At 43.2% G+C, this 23,370-nt stretch overlaps 1 long non-coding RNA gene across 1 annotated transcript; it reads left to right on the forward strand.

The window, feature by feature from the left end:
* Positions 1–4,606: 4,606 nt before the first annotated feature.
* Positions 4,607–21,901, forward strand: LOC111187904 (uncharacterized). The gene is made up of 3 exons (XR_004024461.2): positions 4,607–5,535; positions 5,786–5,945; positions 19,432–21,901. It is a non-coding gene; the product is annotated as an uncharacterized LOC111187904 (long non-coding RNA).
* Positions 21,902–23,370: the final 1,469 nt, after the last annotated feature.

Consider the following 23,370-nt stretch of genomic DNA (forward strand, 5'->3'; position numbering starts at 1 on the left):
TTGTGAGATAAATGGTAATGTTGGCTGGAACCATTTATGGTCATCTTCCTGGTTTTATGGAGGAAACTCTGCAGGAGAAGAAAGTTCACATAAACAAAATGAAGCAGTGGCAAGTGGAAATAGAAAAGATCAATAAAAAGAGACGGAGTTAGTCCATGTGACATATGTTAGTCCCTGGATCTAGCCATGCCTGAAGTTGGATCATCTATAAATTCCTCCCCCCAGCACCCCCGTAAGCTAGTTTGAGTTGAGTTTCTGTCTCTTGCAGCTGAGTTTTGAGTAATGCAGTCATGATTTAAGGACTCGGTCAGAATCTCAAGGATCTTTTTCTTTGCCATTGGCAAAGCCATGGCCAGTCACCAAAGAGCCCCAGTTTCCTGGGCTATAAGTAGGGATGATAATTCACACTGCAGGGTACCTGCTGTGCAGATTAAGAGGGGACCTGGGTAAGCACTTCATAGCACCTGGCTCATATTAGGAAATCGATGGTCGCTAGAACTGTGTACAAGAGTCTAGGGCACCCCTCGAGGCTTCTGCCGTTTGCTCTGCGCCCTTGAATTTTCCCTCACTCTACCCAGACTAAGCCAGACTGTGCTAAGAACAGTGCTTGCTCAGGTAGTAATCATCGCTCACTGTCAACATCGTGGTTATATGCTCCCCATTTGTCCTATAAGCGCGACAACATGAATAGAGCATTGAATATGTGTTGAGGGTATTCCGTGTTTGTCAGGTTATTATTTTTCCAGGTGAGAGAGGAGCCAAGGGTGAGGCTAACAGATAGCAACTGCACTGACATTTTTGTCAGCAGGCACTCCCCGTATGAGCTGGAGTTGAAACTCGAGGGTCAGGGAGATACGAACATTGGAGTTGGTATGTTTTGGGGGGCTACCATGTGTATTTGTTTTGGCCTCATTTATCCTATTTCTGCAACTGTTTCCAGGAGGAAGTTTGTCCTATCAGAGCCCACAGTATTTGTTGCTGTCAAAGGGGCCAGTTGCAAACAGTCTTTCAGAAAAGCAAAATTCCCAGAGAAGAAATCATGAGGTTTATGTAAGTACCATCACAACGCAGGCGTATTGCAGGGATTCCAGAATTGCAAAGATTCTCACAATTGCTGCATTTTTCTGCATTCCTGCTCTAAAGTACCTTAGCAACTGCTAAGAAGGGGGCACCTCAAGCAGGAGCTAACAGATGTCCTGGCTGATTTCAGGCCTGCAAGATCAGTGGAGGTGACACAGAACTGCTGTCCCTGGCATGAGTTTGTGGCTGGCGTGGACTTTCCACCCAGTCCATGGTGTGCTTAGAGTGGGGATAAGGGTGCAGCAGTGACCTCTCATACCTGAAAATTTCAGTGTCAAGTGGGAAGAATCTGCTGGACTTGGCTTTGTGGAATTCAACCAACTCAGTACCCCAACAAGTTCTTGTATGTTTTGGAGTTGAGTGCTGGTAACCCCAGGGCTGGAAGCAGGTGTTTTGAGCACATCTCTTTTTGCTACTTGGATTCACCTGTACCGGGAAAAGACTGGTGGGTGGACCCAGCAGGATCCTGGTTTTTTTTTTGCGGTACGCGGGCCTCTCACTGTTGAGACCTCTCCGGCTGCGGAGCACAGGCTCCGGACGCGCAGGCTCAGCGGCCATGGCTCAGTGGCTTAGTTTCTCCGCGGCATGTGGGATCCTCTCGGACCGGGGCACGAACCCGTGTCCCCTGCATCGGCAGGCGGACTCTCAACCACTGCGCCACCAGGGAAGCCCCAGCAGGATCCTCTTTGCTTGAAGGGCCATTAGATCCTCCTGGGGAAGAACTGATGCTAAGGACAGAGGTGCAGGCACCCAAATTCAGCCCAAGAACAATGTCCCTGCGGCCTGAGGCAGGAGTGGTTTGAGTACAGGGCAGGCCACCTCCCAGTGAGAGGAGAAGCCACCGTAGAAACCCAAGAGCTGCTCTCATACGTCTCTGAGTGTCTGCAACACAAGTTGGCCCTGCTTTGGGCCCTGCCCTGGGGAGGGTCCAAAAGGCACAGAAAGAGCGCTTCCTCCTTCTAGCAAAGCAGTCGCGGCATCATGGTGAGACTTGAAGGGCCAGTGCAGAGAGTGTGAAGGATGGCGGCAGCTGTGGTCGCCACAGGGAGGGGCCTGCAGACAGCTCTCCTGGACCCCAGTGCCTCAGGAGCAAAGGCAGGCAGTGGTGTGGTGGGAAACAGGGCCCTCTACTGGGCACCAGAGGGAGTACCACACTAGTTCGACCTGAGCAGAGACTTCAACAATGGGGCTGAAATGGTGGCTGGTAGAAAGATGCCCAGGATCCTGTACTGGTGAGTCCATGAGGCCACGCCCCAGGCTTTCCAGAACTAATTGGGGGAAACAAGGTGGGACAGGGGAGTGGGAGAGATGTAGAAAAATATGATTTGTTACTGTAAATGTAATCCCATTATTACCCTTTAACTCCCAAGAAGTGTGGCCTAGGGTGGAAGGGAGAGAGGGGACCATGGGCTCCACCTATAATTTCAAGTCTGCTTATTCTGATGATAAACAGCTTGTGCCACAGAAGAGTAGAAACGAGTATGACATGGGGTTGTTTCACTTGATTAGCAGAGAAGCAGAATTAGGAGGAAGCCTGATCCTGTGCCCTGGTGCCCCAGACAGCATCAGGAACTCACAAAGGGACTTCTGATGACCAACTTATAGCTTTGCTTTAAATTCCTCTGAGGACCAAGAGTCTCACGTTAGCTCTGGAAATGTCTAGGGAATTATAAGCAAACATTCTCGGGAGAAGGTTTGAGCTGAAGTATTACCAAAAGAGATGATCCCATCTAGATCGACATAAGATTTCAGGGCATCGTCTACTCACCAGTCGCAGCAGAGGGGGAATTCCATAATTACAATAAAGCAAAGTAAATGAAAGGGAGTAATACTTCGATAGCTCCAATATAGGCTCTTTGGAATTACCACTTGCAGAAATATTGACTACTTTGGATCGCCCATGTCAATCTATCATTCTCTAGTGAGACTACTTTGCATGCAGGAGTGTAAATCTTTAATAGGATTGCTGAAGCCATGAAGTCTAGTTTTATGATTTGGTTCTTGGGAGAGTCAGTATGGACAAAGGACATTTTCATTGTAAGCATAACTCGGTTTGCTCTACTTATTACTAGCTTGTGTGACCTCAAGGAGATCACACCTCTCAGATTCAGTTTCCATACAGGTAAAATATGGATAGTAACTAATTCGCTGAGTTCCTGTTAATTGTATGTAAGAAGCAAACATCTCTAAGTTTCAGTATGGGTTATTAACACAATATAATATTTATTGTGATCTGATTTTAACAAGGTCTGTATAAGCAGAAATAGATCTGATAAACACGTTGCAAATTAAGCTAACCACTGAAATGATCATGACAGGTGTTGGCATTTAGGGCCTCAGGTTAGGTCAACACTGTTTGCTCTCACTTTTCTATTGGCTACAACTGTGGGGATGCTGAATCTAAGGCTCTGCAACTTAAAGCTGAATCAGAACAATTATAGTGTTAAATCCTTTGAACCTTGGTCTATTTAGAGCTGAAATGGTTCGATACTGTAGAAAAATAAAACACCAACACTTGGATTAAACATTAAGTTTTAAAGGGCTATGATTATGCTACACTGAGTATCCAGAAAACCCCAAACTCAAAGAGGAAATGAAGTTAAGGTCTAGTTGCCCTGTTTAATTTGAGTTTCTACCCTGGAAGTCATTCTCCTTGACTGTACCTTGTAGTTCAGGCCCCGCAAAATCGGGATCCACCCCTGAGTAGAATAAATAGAGCTCCATGAGGGCACAGAGATGGGACACAATGTCAGGCTAGGAAAACTTCCAGGAGGAGGTGGAACTTAAAAATGAGACTTAAGGGTTGAGAAGGGGGTTAGCTCCACAGTTACGGGGAGATCAGAGCAACATTCCAGTCAAAGGGAATAGTCTGTGTGAGGAAATGTATGGAGGGATGGATGGATGGATGGATGAGTGGATGGGTGGGTAGGTGAATGGATACCCTTTGCCTAGAAATAAAGATATCTCCTAAATATGACTAGGGCTTACGTTAGTTAATGGCGAATACCGACTCTTCTCCCACTGGAGGTGTCATAGTGGCTCAGTGCATCCATTGTATGATTGGTGAGACCCCAGTTTGAATCCTGGTTGTGTTGGTTACTTCTTACCTGTGTGGTTTAGAACTCGTTATTTTCTGCAACTACTTAGGCCTCAGGCATCTCAGTTAAAAAATGAAGACATTGGGGCTTCCCTGGTGGCGCAGTGGTTGAGAGCCCGCCTGCTGATGAAGGGGACACGAGTTCGTGTCCTGGTCCGGGAGGATCCCACATGCCGCAGAGCGGCTGGGCCCGTGAGCCATGGCCGCTGAGCCTGCGTGTCCGGAGCCTGTGCTCCGCAATGGGAGAGGCCACAGCAGTCAGAGGCCCGCGTACTGCAAAAAAAAAAAAAAAAAAAAAAATGAAGACATTAACATCCACCTCAAAGGGTTCTTCTAAGAATTAAATGACATTTTGCAAAGTTGTCAGCACAGTCATTGGCATGTAGTAAGTACTGGGTTAATCATAGCTTAATGGTTAACCATCACCATCATCAACAACAGGTGATTTCCATCCAAGAAAAAGCAGTGACTGACTGTACCAGCCACCTGAGTAACATTTAGCAAACACCAAGGTGGGCTAGGTCATCTCAAAAGCAGAGATTTTGAAAAGAAATGCACAGGGCTGTCATCTGAAGATCTTCATTAGTCCAAACACACGACTCAGCCTTAGAGACCACAGACTGGTTTGGGGTGCCGGCTACTGACCCGGCGACAGGGAATGAGATGTGATGCACGGTATAGTAAATTCTTGGTTCTATCCAGGCAGTACAGAGAAGCAGAATGGCTCATCTGGAAAGAAATCCCGGGGATTGTTGTCCTTTATAAGAGCTGACATTTATAAAGTGGAATGTAATTCTTGCCCCGCACAGAGAGTAGAGGTGTGCCCGAAAGAGACCAGTTACATACTGTCTCCTGGACTTACTGGCTCTGTACACTTATTTAATAACTCTTGTGTTTCTTCATCTTTAAAATGGAGACACTCTTCCTAACTCCCAAGGTTGCTTTGAGCAGTAGACAAATGATGGGAAGCAACAGACAGGGTCTATGATCACTGGAGCCGCTGGTACCCAACAGCATCCAGTTCTTAGACAAGTTGCTTTTCTCAGAGAGCAGAATGCTACCTGCCTATAATAAATATTTCAGGGATGCTGAATTATTTATTTATTATATACCTGGGTTTACAAGGAAGGAAATTGGTTCCTTTAAAACAATAACATTGATTGGCTTAAATAGCAGAAACAGCACTCTCCCATCCTTGTTTACAGACCCTGGACTGAGCTCAAGTGCACAGCGGCACATTATGGATGTTCCTGCTGACCTGCAGACAAATAGGAGGGTTAAAGGATCAATTAAATAATCTTAACTCATGAGCAGCAGGGAAAATATTTCAGCTGCAACACTGATTGTCGTTCTGAAAGGTAAGACAGCGGAGCTAAACAAGTTCATGTACTCACAGAGAGTGGGTCCCATTTCCTGGCTTGTATCCCAGCCCTGGGGGCCTGGGACTGATGGAAGGGAAACAGAACCCAAGGGTAGGAAAAGAGGAGAAACAAGTATTTATTAAGCGCCTCTTCTGACCAGGCCAGTCTACCTAGCCATTTCACACAGGTAGGTCACCTAATGGCTTTTAATATCTGGGAGGTTAAGTTCCTTGTTCCTTATCTTCAGGTGATACAACTGGTCATTGGCAGGTGTCACTAAAACCAGGATCTGACTCACAGACCAGTGTTCTTTGTCACCACCAACCTGACCGTTCATTTTGGCAGTCAACAAACATCCATTGAGCTGCTTTCACATACCAGGCACTTGGGATGCAAAGACATAGCAGGTAAGTTATCTGCCCCCAGGGGTCTCACAGTCTAGGGAGGGAGATAGACAAGGGAACCTCCAATTTCCACACGGGGTGGAAAGAGTGGGATCAGAGGGCAATTTACTGCAATGCCTCAGGACTCCTCATTTGTATGTGTCCCTTATAAGTAAATATTCACTCTTATACCTAAATCTGTATTTGAAATTTTGTATTATTTTTCTTAAAGAGTATCCTCAAATTATATAAGATTTGGGACCCACCACACCTGGATTCAGCCCTTAGCAGGATACAGTGAGCCCCATGGACGTGCAGATACAATATCTATATCAACCCGCAAGGCTTCCAGGAGGTAGCCCTTGAAATGAGACTTAAGCAAGAGACGTATTTTAGCGACACAGAGAAGTGGAGACGGGGATGGGATGGGCAAAGAGAAGAGATGTATGAAAGCCATTGGTGGGCGATTTAAAATATCTCAACTTATTCAGGAAGCAATGATGCCATAGTGCTGGATGGTTGTTGAGAAAGATGTGTTGGCTGTGAGGGCAGCTGGTAGATAATGGGTTGCTGGTGCAGGAGGGGCAGAAGAGACGCTGAGACCAGGGTGGGAGGGACTTTTGTGCTGAGTTCTACAGAACTTTAACTTTGATCCTTCATGCCAGAAGGAAAAACTGAAGGATTTTTAGGATCTACTTTTTAGGATTATATTTTAGAAGCATCCCTCTGACAGAAAGATGCAGGATGACCTGGAATTAGGGTGAGAAAATTAGGGTGTTTGTACCCAGGACTGTCCTGCTTTTAGCACTGAAAGTTCTGTGTCCTAGAAAACCCTTCAGTCCCAGGGAAACCAGGACAGTTGGTCACCTTACCTGGAAGAGGGTGAGCCCAAAGCCAAGAGAACCACTGAGAAAGTCTTCTCCATAATAGGCATCCAGCTACCTACTTGACAGCTCCACTTTGGTGTCTAATTGGCATCACAAAATCAGTGTGCTTAAACCCTCAGGGCCTTTGCACTTGTTCCCTCTGCTGTTCCCCAGGATAACCACACGGTTCACTCTTTCAGGTCTTTATTGTGATCTTATCTTCTCAGCAAGGACTTCCTGAAACCCTCTTTTATAATTGCAATCCCTACTCCTGACATTCCGTATCCTTGTTTTGGTTTTGTTAGCACTTCACCAGCATACAGCATACCTAACATACTGAATATTTGTATTTTTTATGGTCAGTTTCCCCCACTAGAGAAAACCCTTCATGAAGGCAGAAAATTTTTTTGTTGCATTTGCAGCATCCAGGACAGTGTCTGGCACGTAGTACAGGTTGTTTTACTGAATAAGCTGAGACTTCCATGATTCCTCTCTACTCTCTCATACCCCACATCCAATTCATCTGCAAATTCTGTTGACCCTCTGTTCACAGTAGATCCAGAATATGAATAGCTCTTACCACCACCGTGACCACCCTGGTCCAAGCCACATCATCACTACCTGGATTATTACAACCAAGGACAAAGGATGACCCCACCTGAAAAAGTGTCAGTGTTACACCCCCCACCGGACTCTTACTCGCCTTCCCCGCCATGTTGCGATGGTTACGAAATTCCTGAGCCCACCTGGGCGATGCCCACCTGGGCAACGGGACCTGTCCCAAATAAGGAAAGGCATCTGGCCTGTCCCACTCCCACCCTATAGAAGGAAGGTATATGTGCCTCGACCAATCAGTAAACGAAATTTTCACCTCGGACCATTTCTTTGTTTTCTGGCTATAAAAACTGATCAATAGCACATGTTCAGGCTGGACTCTCCCAGACTACTAGGAAGTCGGACCGCTGTTCTAGCAGTGACCCTTCCCTCTAATAAATTCCATCTTCTTTACATTCTGCCTTGTGCCTGGAAATTCTTTTCCAACCTGCTTTCAGACCAGGACACCTCCCTCCCTGGGCTTCCTGTGTCCACCCTTGCTTCTGGACAGCCTGTTCTCAAATCAGCAGCCAGGGGGATCCTGCTAAAATGTGAGTGTGATCATGTCACTCGTCTTGCTCACTGTCCTCCCCTCCCCCACTTCCCTCCCCTCCCCCACTTCCCTCCCTGCCCTTTCCTTCCCTCAGGCCCACCTCAGCCTCTGGGAAGGCATCTTCAGCTGTGTCCAGGTTCTATCCATTCCAGCCACAGAGGCTTCCTTTGTGTGCTTCAAACACACTAGGCACTTTCCTGCCTCAGGGCCTTTGTACTTGCCATTTAATACTCTTCTCCAGGCATTTGCATGGCTGATTGATTTCCTTCAGGTCTCAACTCAAAAGTCTCCTTAGCCTTCTCTCCCACACCCAAAGAAAATAACAAACCCACCTCCACACAGCTGAAGGCCCTTTGTTTTCTCTCCAGCACTTTGTACCTCCCGAGGCACAAATGGGGAATTGTCTACTGTTTCTCTTCTCCCCCTACCCAACCCTCCCCTCACCTATGGACGTGGAGCTACAGGACTTGCTGGGAAGAAAGAAATGCCTTTATAAACTAATTTTCTTTCCTTCTTAAAAAAGGCAGAAACTTGTGTGCTTGTCATATTGAAAGAACTAATTACCGTCCTCATGGATAAAGAGAGTAAGGTAGAAGCATAGTTTCAGAAAAACAGATCCTTTCCCTTTTTTCCTCTTTCCAGCTGCTGTATTTACCAACCTTCAGGGAATGGCGGGTTTTGCTGTTCAAACTTTCTTCCTGACTCTCAAGAAGCAAATCTCTTGAAAGTTCTTTGCAGAAAAGCCTGTTTGCTGTTGGAATGTGCTGAGAAGATTGCTTCTTTCACAAAGTCTGTTCTGTATGTCTTAACTCGTAAAAGTTTTTCTTTTGTTTTCCCGTTCACCACCTCCCATTTCTGCCTACTCATTCCTCCTGGGCTTTCCATGTGTTTCCCTCTTTGTCTCCTTCATGATGTTCAACATGTACAAACTCTCTGTGTGCTCATGTGCCACGCAATTACACACACATCATCTCATTGAATCTTCACACCCACCCTGTGAGATGCTATTATTAGTATGCTCTTTTACACATGGGGAACCTGATGCTTACAGAGCTAAGTAGTGTAGTGGAGCGGTCAGTACTCCCTCCCGTGTCACCATTTCAGTGGGCACTGGCTGGCTCTCCACTGCCAGGGTCTGCATCTGTTTCCCTGGCCGCTGGAGGAGGCCAGAAGTGCTGGGGAATATGTCCATTCTGATCCCAACAAACCTCCGCCCCCCAACACCCTTTAACCAATGACTGATGGAGTTGGTGTCTAAATACCCCAGCTCCCCGGCTCCTTGGGTGGGAGAGAACTGAGGGGCATTTTCTATGCTGGCTCTCAGAGACTCATCGTAGGATTGTACCCGGTGGCCCATAGTTACCTGTATTGATAAAGAACCTTCTATTGGCTGCCTCCCCTTCCCTCTCTCTTCCCCTACTGGTGTTTCCTGGGGTCACTTCCGAGACATATATTTGCACTAGAGTCCCTGTCTCAGGGTTTGCTTCTAGGGGAACCAAACCTAAGATTGAATAGCTGCAGATGGCAGAGCTGAGCCGCAGACTCAAGCTGTGTGATTCCAGAGTTTGTGTGTTTCATTGTGATGTTCTAATCCCTTCCTTCTCTTTAAGAATTTATTTTTTTTTATTGTAGTGGTGGTAACTTTTTCTTCTTAATGTGTCAAATCATAGCAAACAATGGTTTTGCTTAAAAAAACAACTATCCTGATAAATCAGTTGGAAAATGCTAACATTTTCTTCAGACTGAGAATTTAGTGTTATAATGACAAATTATTTTAGCTATGAAAGGACAAGTTCCCACAAGTCCACAACTTAGCATTAATGGGGACCATATGATATGAGTCATGACAGGAAGAAGAGCCAGGGTGGTTGATGATAAGTTAGGGGTGCTTTGTTAAGTTAAAAATAAATTTACTGGAAAGTCTTGGTTAGATTATGGAATTGAAAGAAGAGCTAGATAGTCAAGTTCCAGAAAGGACAGACACCAGGGCAGCTTTGGGGAACCAGGGACCAGAAGCTACTGGACAGTCACTTTGGGGAACCCTAATCAAGTTGGTTAAGCCTCAATTTCATCTTGGTGAAGACTAATTCCAGGGAAAGACAGTGTGATTGGTTGAGCTGAGACAGCCGTGGGGAGCACTTTGATTGACAGAAGCAATGGGAGAGATGCTCTTTCCAAAAAAAAATCACCTTGCTGCTTTAGAAGAGGAGGCGTGGGATTCTGGGCAGTAAAAAGGACAAATATTCCTGAGAAAGAGAAAGGACAATGTCTGCTGAGTAAAGGTAAGAGAAGCAGGAAATGACAGCACACAGAGGAGACACATAAGGTGACTACAAAGAAAAAAAATTGTGGAGATTCCCAGGTGCCGACAGGGACCTTGCAGTGTCTGTTCCCTTTTGATGTAATCTCCTGTTACTGTCCCTTTTTTTCTTTCTGCCCTGGATACACTGGGTTTCTGGCCTTCCTCTATCACACCAGATACATTCCTCCTCAAGACATCTGTACTTGCTGTTCCAGTTTCTGGAACAGTCTTCCCTCAACGATCAGCATGGCTGTTCCCTTATATCCTTCAGGTCTTTGTTCTAATTTCATCTTCAAAGGGATGCCTTCCCTGATCACCCATTTCCTGCTCTCCTGTCCCTCCTTCTCTGCCTATATATTGGATATTATTACCATCTCACATTATGTATTTATTTGCTTAGTATGTGTCTCCCTTCATGAGAATAAAAACTCCATGAGGGCAGAGATTCTGTAACCCCAGTTTCTAGAATGTTCCTGACATGTTGTAGGTTCTTGATAGATATTTATCAAATTAGCGATGAATGGTTTCTCCTCTCTCCCTCCATTAAGGCTATCAAGTGTGAACATAAGGTTTCAAAATGACTGAGAGAGACAAACCCAAAACTGAGATTCTGGGGCAGGCGAGAGGGGGACCAAGAATATCCCATAGAGGCCTCTGTGGGAAATATGCCCAGAGAATTCTCTGCCCCCCTAACCAGTGCACACGACGAGGAAGCCACAGGCAGATGGGGATTCTGGCTAGGGATGGAATTCCAATTCCTCTACACCATTACTTTCAATGTTTTAATTGATTCTTGTTGACATCTAGTTTCATAACCTTGTGGTTATTATACATATATAATAATAATAACCCCAAGAGGAGTGGTTGGCATGATCATCTGTTATTTTATAGATTCCTAGGGGCTCTGGGAAAGTGGGAAGACTAGCCAGCAAAGAAATGAGATTAATTGAGAAACTCATCAAAGGGTGAACTGACCTTGTTTTACTCAAATGAAAAATAATCCTTACCAGTCTTGCAGACCCACTCTCTATGTGGTGTTTGTGGGTCCCTTTTATCTTACAGTTTTCAAATACAAAAGTTGACTTATATTTCTTACTTTCTAAGTCACCGGACAGCAGTATTACGTTTTTGTTGTCGTTGTTGCTGATTTAGGTACAAGTCTGCAAAATAATGTTTCTGAGTTAAATGCATCTCCAACTCTAATGTCAAGTTTTCTGAGAATTAAGTAACAGTAAATTAGCTAAAGCCTGAGGAATGATGAAAGCTAAGTATATATCATCAAAAATTGACTTAATGACCATGAAGACATAACAGCTAATGCTTATTGAGCACTTAAAATGTACCAGCACTACGCTATGTGGGTATGGTGGAGAGAAATGATCTTATTTAGCTCAGAAGACGTTTCATTTCAGATCTATAAACATTTACTGGGCCCATATGTGCCAGGCAATGGATATACAAAGAGAAATGATCATTTCGGTCTTCAGTTTTCTTTTGTGTTAGATTCATTTCTTTAAGGTCAATGAAATAGCATGGAAAAATCTCCTCAAGTGTGAAGACACGCGTGCCCGAATTATCTTCGTTTGGGCACACAGAGATCTTCATGCTGGCTTCACGCTTGCCCATCTTCCCTGCCATACTGTTTTCTCCTCAAGTCATATCCTAACCCTACTCATTTCCTCTAAATAAGCCACACAGTCTCACATGCTTAGGTCTGTATACAGTCTTCCCTTTTCTTTGAAATCCCTGATCTGTCAGCTGAATTCCAAAGGCCCTTCAAACCCGATTTCATGTATCAACTCTTCCCTGAGGCTTTCTTTCAAGGCACCTTCTGCTTTTGCCTTCCCAGTGTCCAGCCTCCCTTCTTTTGGTATTAGCACCCCACTCTTCATTAAGGAAGTCACTCCTCCCACTCTTCATCCATAAGGCTTGGGTGGGACTGATCCCACCTCCACCTCCACCAGGGAGTGGGTGCTTGAGCTTGAAGTCCCAGTTCGGAGGCACACGAGTGGCTCAGGGATGGACACATGACTCACCCGGACCGCTGAGGAACAGCCTCAGCACTTTTGCCAGAGCTGTTGAGAAAGAGGCTCCCTATTTCAGCTGAGGTTGCTAAGCTAGCAGACAAAGCTGGGGGCTGCCTTTGGCCCATGTGAAAAGAGCCTGTCAGAGAAAAGTGGAGCTATGGGTGGGAGAGAGAGAGAGAGAGAGAGAGAGAGAGAGAGTTCTAAACGTGCAGACCCAGCTTTGAAATGTTTGAAAAATTTACTTCTAGATAGTTCAGCAATTTATTGTTGAATAAATGAATGAATGAGCCAATAAATGCTCCCTGTCCTTTAAACTAGTCTGAGTTGGGTTGCAGTCATTTGCAACAGGAAGGTTTCTATAAAATGGACCTTTTCTCACTGTTACATGATTGCTAGATAGAGGGATGATAGAGAGAGAGAGAGCGATAGATAGATGGATAGATAGATAATGTAAACTGTGAGGTTCTTAAGGAAGGAGAATGTCTTGTTCCTCAGCATATCTTTAATACTAGCATAGTGTTTGTTGAATGAATAAAGGAATGAATTTTCTTTATATAATGACATAGTAGAATGCTACAGAATTTTAAGTGGACATAGGTAATCCCAGGAACTTTCTGAGTCATGCTTAGGCATTTATGTCACATTGGTGATGACCTATACAAGAATAACCCTCAAAATCTCCTGGGAGAAAGTATTAAGATGGCCACACCTATCATTTTGTTACCATTCTTTCGATAAAAGACAAAAATCCTGCTTTAGAAAATTACAGTACCGTGTGATATGGGCCAGAGTTAGGTATAATAATAAAACAATGTATATGGTACTTGCTATGTACCAGGCTCTGTTTCAAGTGTTTTGCATGTTTTAACTCATTTAATCCTCACAACAACTTTATAAGTTAGATAAAATGATTACCTCCATTTACGTCTTGGAAACAGAGGTATAAAGAGGTTTCCAACCCCAGTTCTCACAAATAGCACATGGCCGACCCTCCCTGCAGTAAAGGATCCAGTAGAGGCTGGTAGGGGGTGAGTCAAGAAAGGCACCTAGAAAACGTCCTAGTGGAAAAGGAGAGGAATACGAGGGAAGGCTTCATTTTATAGGAAGAACGATGCAAAGGTCCAGATTCTTAACAATTCAGTGCCAGCTTTTTGCAAAATAAGGAATTAGAAGAAGTTTGTAATTAGCACCTCCCCTTTCAACGTCGAGCCCTTACGGTGACTGCTTACTGTGAGCAAAGCTCTGTCTCTAATGTTTATATGGTGTGGCAGAGATGATTAATTTCCTCCCAATATCTTATTCATTTCTTCCATATTACAAGAAATCCTGGTTTTTAGCTGTGCCTGTGGCTGGCTGGAATAAAAAAAAATTCCCAGCTTCCTTTGCAGTTGGGATGGCCATATGGTTAAGTTCTGGCCAATGGGATGTATACACGTGTCATGTGTAATGTTTAGGAAGCATCCTGAAAGGAAGGAGGCGTGCCCATCTCGCTGCCTGCCTCCCTCTCATTGGCTGTGCTGTGTACATGATAGGGATGCTGTGATATTGTGATTTATAATAAGAAATATATACTTGGTCTTTGTTCTTGCTTCTGGCAGAGAGCTCCTAAAGCCCTTGGAATTTCTTAAGTGATGAGAGCAATAAAAAAAGTCCTTTGTTACATTAATGAGGTGACTTTTAGAGGCACCAATGGATGGGGGGCAAGGGTTGGAACTTCCAGTCCCACTTCCCTGACCTCAGGAGAGGGGAGAGGGGCTGGAGGTTGGAATCAATCACCAATGTCCAATGATTTAATCAGTCGTGCCTATGTAATGAAGGCTCCATAAAACCCCAAAAGGACAAGGCTCAGAGAGCTTCCAGGTGGTGAATATGTGGAGGTGCTGGGAGAGTAGCGTGCTTGGAGAGAGCATGGAAGCGCTGATCCCCCTACCCCATACCTTGCCCTGATATCTTATATTAGGCTGGTCCTAATATACATCCTTTTATTTTATATTATTTTATTTATATTATTTTATCCTTTTATTTTATATTATTTTATTTTTTAAGATTTTTTTCATGTAGACCATGTTTAAAGTCTTTATTGAATTTGTTACAATATTGCTTCTGGGTTGGTTTTTTTTTATGTTTTTGTTTTGTTTTGTCTTTTTGCGGTACGTGGGCCTCTCACTGTTGTGGCCTCTCCCGTTGCGGAGCACAGGCTCCGGACACGCAGGCTCAGCGGCCATGGCTCACGGGCCCAGCCGCTCCGCGGCATGTGGGATCTTCCCGGACCGGGGCACGAACCCGTGTCCCCTGCATTGGCAGGCGGACTCTCAACCACTGCGCCACCAGGGAAGCCCCTATGTTTTGGTTTTTTGGCCTTGAGGCATGTGGGATATTAAGTCCCCGACCAGGTATCGAACCCATACCCCCTGCACTGGAAGGCGAAGTCTTAACCACTGGACCACCAGGGAAGTCCCCTATATCCTTTTATAATGAACTGGTTATCTAGTAAGTAAAATGTTTCTCTGAGTTCTGTGAACAGATTAATTGAGCCCAAGGAGGAGGTTGTGGGAACCTCTGGTTTACAGCCAGTCAGTCCGAAGCACTGGTGTGGATCTGGACTTGGCTATTGGCATTGGATGTGGAGGGCGGTCCCGTGGGATGGAGCCGTTAACCTGTGGAATCTGAAGCTCTCTCTGGTAGATAGTGTCAGAATTGAGCTGGATTGTAGGCCACCCAGCTGGTGCCCAAGAACTGCTCTGTGGTGTGGGGACACCTCCCCCCGCCCCCACCATTGGAATTTGGTGCAGAACCTTTAGATGCTCAAGCAACTATCTTGGCCCATGACGTTTGGTGCCATTTGCTAGAATGGCAGTCACACATGCTGAGCTTCTTCTACTAAATTCACGCATTATGTAATTCACTCCTCCTCCCTTGGGGATCAGAGAAGAACCAGGAGTGTGACTCTAATGGAAGTTTTCCAAGTGGAAACATGAAGAATGGGAAATCAGTGTTACATGACGTAGTATTTTTTTTTTTAATCTCAATTTTACTTTGGGAAACTAGAGTTAAGTAATATAAGTGTGAGGCTAGGACTCTAGTTCAAATCAACCTGATTCTAAAACCGGTGTGCTTATCTACTATATAGACTGCATAGGTTACTATTACTAATAGTAGTGTGCTGGTAAAGATTTAACCAGCTGGGGCTGAGAGGAAGGACAGTGATTTTTAGTGTTTTCCAATTTCCTTTGTGTAAATATTCCCACCAGGCCAATTTCAAGCTACCAATTGTTCAACAATTGACTTGCGAAATTCCTGAAAATTTAACAGGCTGCCCTTGTGAGCGCATATGAGCCAGCTCCAGCGCGCTTCTGAAAAATACTTAGCTGAGCCTGAGAGTAGACACTCCAGGCAAACTGCAGGATGTCTCCAATTGTCTTTCCTAACCTCCCGGTTGTAGGGCTTTGGGTCTAATTAGGATAACAGCATTCCAGAGCAAGCAGAACACCTGGGGAGATGACCTTGGGCAAGAAGTGATAGAAGGGTAACCGCTTGACCTATGGCCTCTGAGGGATGTTAGTGGAGCTTCATCAGAAGTGTCGTGGCTGCCCTGTTTCTTTTTGATGGGCGATCCATTTTCAGAGAGATCTTCTGGCCAAAAAGATTTTCAGATTCTCCTCCAGCTGACGGAACGCTTACAATACCATCACTGGAGTAGAGGGAGTGTAGTTCTGCAGAGAGAAGCAGGACCAGAGCACATGGGTGTGAGAGAGAGAAAGCTCCACTGTCACAAATCTGCAAGCAGCATCTTGCAAGGCAAGTTGGAGGGACACTAACGTTTTCTCCTGCAATCAGTGGATACAGTGAGGGCTATAATTTCAGCCAGTGCTGGAGGGAAGACTGAGAGGCTTTAATAGGGAGTCTGTGGTGACAAGGGCAATGAAGGACACACAGACAAGGATTTGGACAAAACCTGCCCTGAGAACGTTCTCTTACCACATCCTTAGGAGGAAGGCTGGAAACTTATTGGAACCCACTGTACATCCTTTGTAGTGTGTGGATGGTGAGTTTATGCCACAACTATTAATAGTTCTCCTGACAGAGTGGGTTCAGTTACACTCAATAAATCATTTTGTTAACTACACAAATTCCTGAGCTAAAGAAGCTCTTTGGCTTTATGGAATAAGGACGCCCGTCCTGGAGAGCCCTGTGTGAGAAGGAGAGTCAGAGTTCTCCACGTGAGCAAAATTAGGCCATCAGCCCCCTCCCAGAGTTCTCGCTCGACCGAGCCCTAACCCTATCATTACGTAAGGGGGACATTTTGACCTAGCTCTGTTCTCCTTTGCGTCTCTCTGCTCTCTGAGAGAATCTGTTCCAAGGTCCTAAAGTTTGTGATCCAACTCACTTGTTTTGAATCTGTTTTATTACTCCCAAGGTCTCTGTGTGGATTCTCTTTTTCTGGTGGTAGCACAGTGCTTCTCCAGGGACAGAATTGTAGACATTTCACTTGGAGGTATTGGAGAGTGAGGGTCCTTCCCTCTCCTCGAGTATCACTATTGTATGGTCAGGCCACCCAAGGTGGCTATACTCTTCTTCTCTGTACACCTCCTGCCCCACCAGTGCCTGCTTCACCTATACCCTACTTACCTGACTGACCTTCCTACATACTTGCTCCTGGCCCCAGCTAGTGATTGTTCTAACTTTAGATTAGAGCATCTCCACTATGATAGCTTATCAAAGGGAAAGTGAGGGGTGTGCCCCTCTGCTGGTTTCCCTGGTAACCGATGGGCTGACCTGATGTCAGTTCCCCCTATAACTGGTAATCTCCCCCTGCCACTGGGAGCAAAGACTGCCGCCATGTCCTGCCCCACCTCTGCTGCACATAGCGGGATGTCACTCCAGGACCTTGCTTCAGACATGTAAGGTCCCCCATCCTTTAAACCACTGATGTCTCTTTTGCTGACTCCGGCTCTTTCTTTGGTCTTGATGCTAAGCAAGTACAGGCTTTGCAGACCTGTAGGATACAGCCCAACAAATATGGACTCATTATTTCTTTTAATTCAATGCTTCTTTGTCCTTTTGACATAGCCGCATCCATCTTTGAGCACTTCTTGCTGTCTGGCACAAGATGTTTCCATATCACCTTTTACTTTCCCTGCCCCAGACCAGGAGCCAGCCGTGTTCATAAGAAGCCCTGGTTTCTTTGAGTGGGAAATGTTATTTGGAAACAAAGAACTGAGTGTGAGGTATGCTCATTACTACTGGAGTATCATTGCTTCTGGCCCTTTTTATAGACAGAGCTAGAAAAAAAAATTAAATGATGAATTCATAATGCTTCCTTAATTCGAACAAAAAATGGCCCCAAACCTTAATTCTCCCATTCCGTATATGTCTTTTCCTTATCCCACAGTGAAAACCTTGGTTTCAGACATCAATATTTTTACTTGTTTATACTATTATACATTAAACACAATTTAGTTTTGGAAACACAACAATCAATAATACTATCATTTATGAACCTTAAGTAAAGTTCATACTTTATAATTCTTTAAAATTATAAAGATATCTTTATAATTCTTTTGACCTTAAGATATATTCTATAAATGGTATACAATCTTAGTATTATATTTAAAAGTTATTTGAATTAATTCATTTTTCTGTGTGGCTATGTTATGTATGTAGTATACAGTAACATTCACTTCTTCCTGTATTTAATGTTAAGGTTTTATCTTATCTTTCTTTTTATTGAATTTTATGTTTGAATATGTAAAAAATGCATAGCTTAAAAGTAAAAACTAGTAAAACAGTTCTAATCAGGGAAATTGCACCCTTATTCCCTATACCCCACTCATCCACCCCTACAGGCAGCTGTATTCATGAGTTTTAGATTTATTGTTCTTGACTTTCTTTTTGCAAAAATAAGGGAATATATACATATATGTTTTTATTTCCTCTTTCTTATACAAAAGAGCATACCATAAGCATTCTTTTGCACTTTTCTTTTTATCACTTGACAATATAGTCTTCAAATTATTCCATATTAGTTCATAGAGATCTTCCTCATTCTTTTTGTATGTGTTTTTTCTATATTTATAATAATGAAATAAACCTGCTTCCTCATTCTTTTTGACGGCTGCATAGTATTCTGTTGTACAGATGCACCATGATTTATTTGTAATGCCCTATGGATGGGCATGTGGGTTGTTCCTAATACTTTATTACAAATAATATAATGAATAACTTGTAATGAATAACTTTTTTGTGTGTTTGAGAAGGTATATTTTCAGGGTAAATTTCTAGCAGTGGGATTGATGGGTCAAAGGGTTAATGCATATGTAATTTTGCTAGAAAACGCCAAATTTCCCTCCATACGGGTTGTATCATTTTGCTTTCCCACCAGCAATATATGAAAGTCCTTCTTTCCCCCATAGTCTGGCCATAAAGTATATCATCAAAGTCTTGACTTTTTTGTCAGATAGTTGAGAAATTCTATCTCAGTATAATTTTAATTTGCATTTCTCTTATTATGAGTGAAATTGAGCATTATTAATATATTTAAAAGGCCACTTATGTATCTTTTTCCATGAACTACCTGCTCATGTCTTTTACTTTCTAGTAGGTTTTTAATGCGTATTCTAAAAATCATCAAATGCTATTTATAACATTGGAGTTTACAAAAGACTTTCACAAGTCATCTTTTTGATGCTGAAAGATTTTGAAAACCTCAGAAAGGATAAGGACAGCACTGCTGAACTAGAACAGTTTCAAAGGTAGTCTTATTAATCTGGAAAATACAGAGTAACTGAAATTATATGCATGGACTATCTTGTCTGATGGTGTTAGAAACCTTGAACAGAATATTTCATGTAGAAGATTATTAACACTGGCTGAGGGAGGGTTGTTACATCTTCATAATCATTTAATAAATATTCTCAGAAGTCTAAAATTGTCACAGAAAGCCTGACTTGTTTCCTGCCTACAGTTGCACCTAAAAGGAGCCTTGAGTTGGAAATGGGGGGTGGCAGAATAGCAGGTACACCTATGAAATATCACAGTCTGATGAGTTTGTTCCCTTGTCTACTTCTGTGGTTTGTTTTTGCTTTTATTCCTGTTTTTATTCAGAAAGTAACTTGAACTCTCCCCAGTATTTGTAATGATTGCTAAGTCCAGCCATTTTCCTTAACAGGTTCCCTGATAGGAATCTTTCATTTAGCAAAACCAAACCTCTAAAGGCAAGAGGGGTTGAACTATTGGAATTACTGCTTGGCAAATGCAGAAGAGTCAACCCTGCCACACTGTGACCCAGAGAAAGATTTTTGGAAAATAAGGATCATTCTCTTCAGTTGAAATAAAACTGCTCTGCAAGGAATCAAATTGGCCTTCTGTCAGCATGATCGTCGTAAGTCAAGAGAAAGATGAATGTGCTCTGTCCACAAATGAAGTTGGCCAAGCAAACTGGGGAAGGATGGGGGTTGGAAAGAACCTCACCAGCTTCCCCATTGATCTGAAAATCATGTCGAAGATATATGGTGAGAGAGAGCACACATCTCTAGTCTACATACTGCTTTCGCTCACGGGCAGGAAGACGGAAAGAATATCGTGTCTCGTTAGTACAATCCTTAGAAATCATGCCAAAAATGTACACACAGTTGAAATGGAGGGGAATGAATGACTCAGAATTTCTCATGAAGGATGCAAAGCAGTTACCCTCTGGGGCATTTCCTTGACTAAAGCTGAGGTCAGAAAAGACAAACCATAGTTACCATGTGAAGGTAAAGCACTGACCACAGGGAGTGAAGTGCTTGAGACCTCAGAATTTCTATAGGACAGGTTTGAAGGTTACAAGGGTAACCGACAGTGCCTATAATAAATATGAGAGAGAAGATATAGATTACAGGGAGATTATAGGAGATTAAGAGTTGGATGCAGGAGAATTTTCATATATTTTTAAATCAACTTGATTAAGTATAATTTATAAACAATAAAATGCACACATTTTAAAGGTACAGTTTGAAGAATTTTGACAAAAGGGTATGTGCATGCCGCCGCCACTGTCCAGATATAGGCATTTCCATCATCCTCAAAGTTTCTCTTTTTGCCCCTTCCTATTCCTGGGCTAAGGTAACCACTGATGTGCATTTTGTCACCAGAGATTAAATTGAACTTTACTGTGAGTTTCATGTGCATGGAATCATGCAGTATTTGTGTCACGCATTTGTGTCATGCTTCCTTCACTCAGCATAACAATTTGGGATTCATTCTTGCTGCTACTTATATCAGCAGTTAGTTCTTTTTATTTATCCTTTGTCTAGGTGTACAACAATTTGTTTATCCATTCACATTTTTTTTTTTTTTTTTTGCGTTACGTGGGCCTCTCACTGTTGTGGCCTCTCCCATTGCGGAGCACAGGCTCTGGACGCGCAGGCTCAGCGGCCATGGCTCACGGGCCCAGCCGCTCCGCGGCATGTGGGATCTTCCTGGACCGGGGCACGAACCTGTGTCCCCTGCATCGGCAGGCGGACTCTCAACCACTGCGCCACCAGGGAATCCCCTATCCATTCACATATTGATGGACATTTGAGCTGTTTATAGTTTGGGGCTACTATAAATAAAGTTGCTATGAATATTTAGGTACAAGTCTTTGTGCAGGCATGTTTTCATTTCTCTTCGATGAACACCTAGGAGTGGAGTTTCAGTGTCATACGGTAGACATATGTTTATCTTTATAAGAAACTGCCCAAGCATTCTCTGAAATGGTTGTACTGTTCTACATTCCCACCAGCGATGAATAAGAGTTCTGGTCACTCTACATCCTCTCCATCGCTTGGTATCTGTAGTCTTTTAATTTTAGATATTCTGATGGTATCTTGATTTGCATTTCCTTGATAACTAATGTTTCTCTAGCACCTTTTAATGTAATTATTGGCTATTTATGTATGTCCTTTTCATATTTTTTGCCCATTAACAAATGGGTTGTTTGCCTTGTTATTGTTGTAAAATCGCTTTATAAGTATTCTTGTTACAAATGCTTTATCAGATATGTGTAGTGCTAATATTGTCTTGTAGTCTGTGTCTTGCACAGGGGGCTATTGGTGGACCCAAAAAAATGAACCCAAACTAGAGACATGAAGAAACACATTTTCCAAGAGAACGTGGCTCTTGAATTTAGACTTTAAAGAAGAAGTCAGTAGGTAGGTAAGTGGAATGGTGTTAAGGCCCCCATGGTGGAACTTTCTACTTTTTTAATTTTTAAAAAGTTTTATACAATTTTTAAAGGTTACTTTCCATTTACAATTATTACAAAATATTGGCTGTCTTCCCTGTGTTGTACAATATATCCTTGAGCCTCTCTTACACCCAGTAGTTCGTACCTTCCACTCCCTCACCCCTATGTTGCCCCTCCCCCTCCTCCGGTAACCACTAGTTTGTTCTCTATATATGTGAGTCTGCTTCTTTTTTTGAGGTATTCACTTGTTTGTTGTATTTTTTAGATTCCACATATAAGTGGTATCATACAGTATTTGTTTTTCTCTGTCTGACATATTTCACTTAGCATAATGCCCTCAAAGTCTATCCATGTGTCTGCAAATGGCAAAATTCCACTCTTTTTTATGGCTGAGTAGTATTCCATTATATATATATGCCACATCTTCTTTGTCAATTCATCTGTTGACAGACACTTAGGTTGCTTCCATACCTTGGCAGTTTAAATAATGCTGCTGTGAATGTTGTGGTGCATGTACCTTTTCAAATTTTTTTGTTTGTTTGTTTCTTTTGGATATATAAATAAATGTAGGGAGTTCCCTGGTGGTCCAGTGGTTAAGACTCTGTGCTTCCATTGCAGGGGGCACGGGTTCGATCCCTGGTCAGGGGACTAAGATCTCTGCGTACCACATGGCGCGGCCAAAAAATAAATAAAAAAGATTGTTTAAATGTATATGTAAATTGGTTCAGCCACTGTGGAAGACAGTATGGAGGTTTCTTCAAAAACTAAAAATAGAACTACCCCAGCAATTCCACTCCTGAGTGTATATCCAAACGAAACATGGTAGACTTTCTTTCTTCTCTCATAGATAAAGCTTCAATCCAGGCTGATTATATCCAGGTGTGGATATCATTAAATTAATTGATACTAATATTTGAATCACTAATAAATATATCCCTCCAAAGGGCTATTTGAAACTAGAAATAACAATTTGCTTACCAAATTACTTTCTACTTACTTTTTTCCATAAATCTGCAAGTGGTGAAGTTATAGAGGAGGAATTTGGGGGTAGGTAACTTCTGGTTTCGCCTATAAATATTTGTCAATAAGCGTCTGTCAATAAACATAAATTCATAGGTTAGGCCAACCCTAAGCAACACTTAAGCAATTTGTTTCAGCTTCCTTCATCACCATATTAATAATGAACTAACCATGCTCTGTAAACAGTTATTCTCAAAGTGCTAAAATAATATATCTGTGAGTCAGCTGGACAGACCATGGCCTTGATGAACTTTCGCTTCGCTCCCTTTACTGTAGTAGCAGCTAGAAATGTGAAGTGAAGAAACTCACTAGTTCCTGGTCACAGAAGCTGGGACATAATAGTGGCTCTTTCTTTGGAGGAGTTGTTTTTCTGTTGGTGTTGCCAGGAAGTGAGCCCTTTCCTTCCAAAATGATGGGGATTCCTGAGGTAGGTAATGGATAGATGTATAGATGGGTAAATGAGTGGATGTAAGGCTAACCAGCCAGCCAGAGGGGCTTTTATCTATCTATCTTGTAAGATCATTAGATGAAGGAGACATGGAAAGAGTATGCATTGAATGGGAAGGAGTGAAAAGAGAAATCAAGAGATAATAGATAATTGTTGTTAGCAGATAAGAAAAGGAGAAATAAAAGCACACAGAAGAAGCTATTTACAGCAGAGGACCACATGCCTCTTTCAACATATACAACCACAGAGGCTATGAAAGGGTAAAGTTGTTGAGAGCTGGTTTAGCAGCCAGCCTTGCTGTACAGTCTCTGATGAGAGGGTGATGGGCAAGGTCCTAAGGCAGGAGAGACAAATAACCTTTGCTGGTTCTCTTCCTTCTGTACTCCACTCTCCTGTATTGTATCCAGTGGTCTCCTGGTGAAAGGAAAAGA

The sequence above is a fragment of the Delphinapterus leucas genome, chromosome 11, assembly GCF_059928025.1.
Source record: "Delphinapterus leucas isolate spDelLeu-1000000601 "Yukka" chromosome 11, BTC_Dleu_Yukka2, whole genome shotgun sequence".
In the NCBI taxonomy this organism is placed as follows: Eukaryota; Metazoa; Chordata; class Mammalia; order Artiodactyla; family Monodontidae; genus Delphinapterus; species Delphinapterus leucas.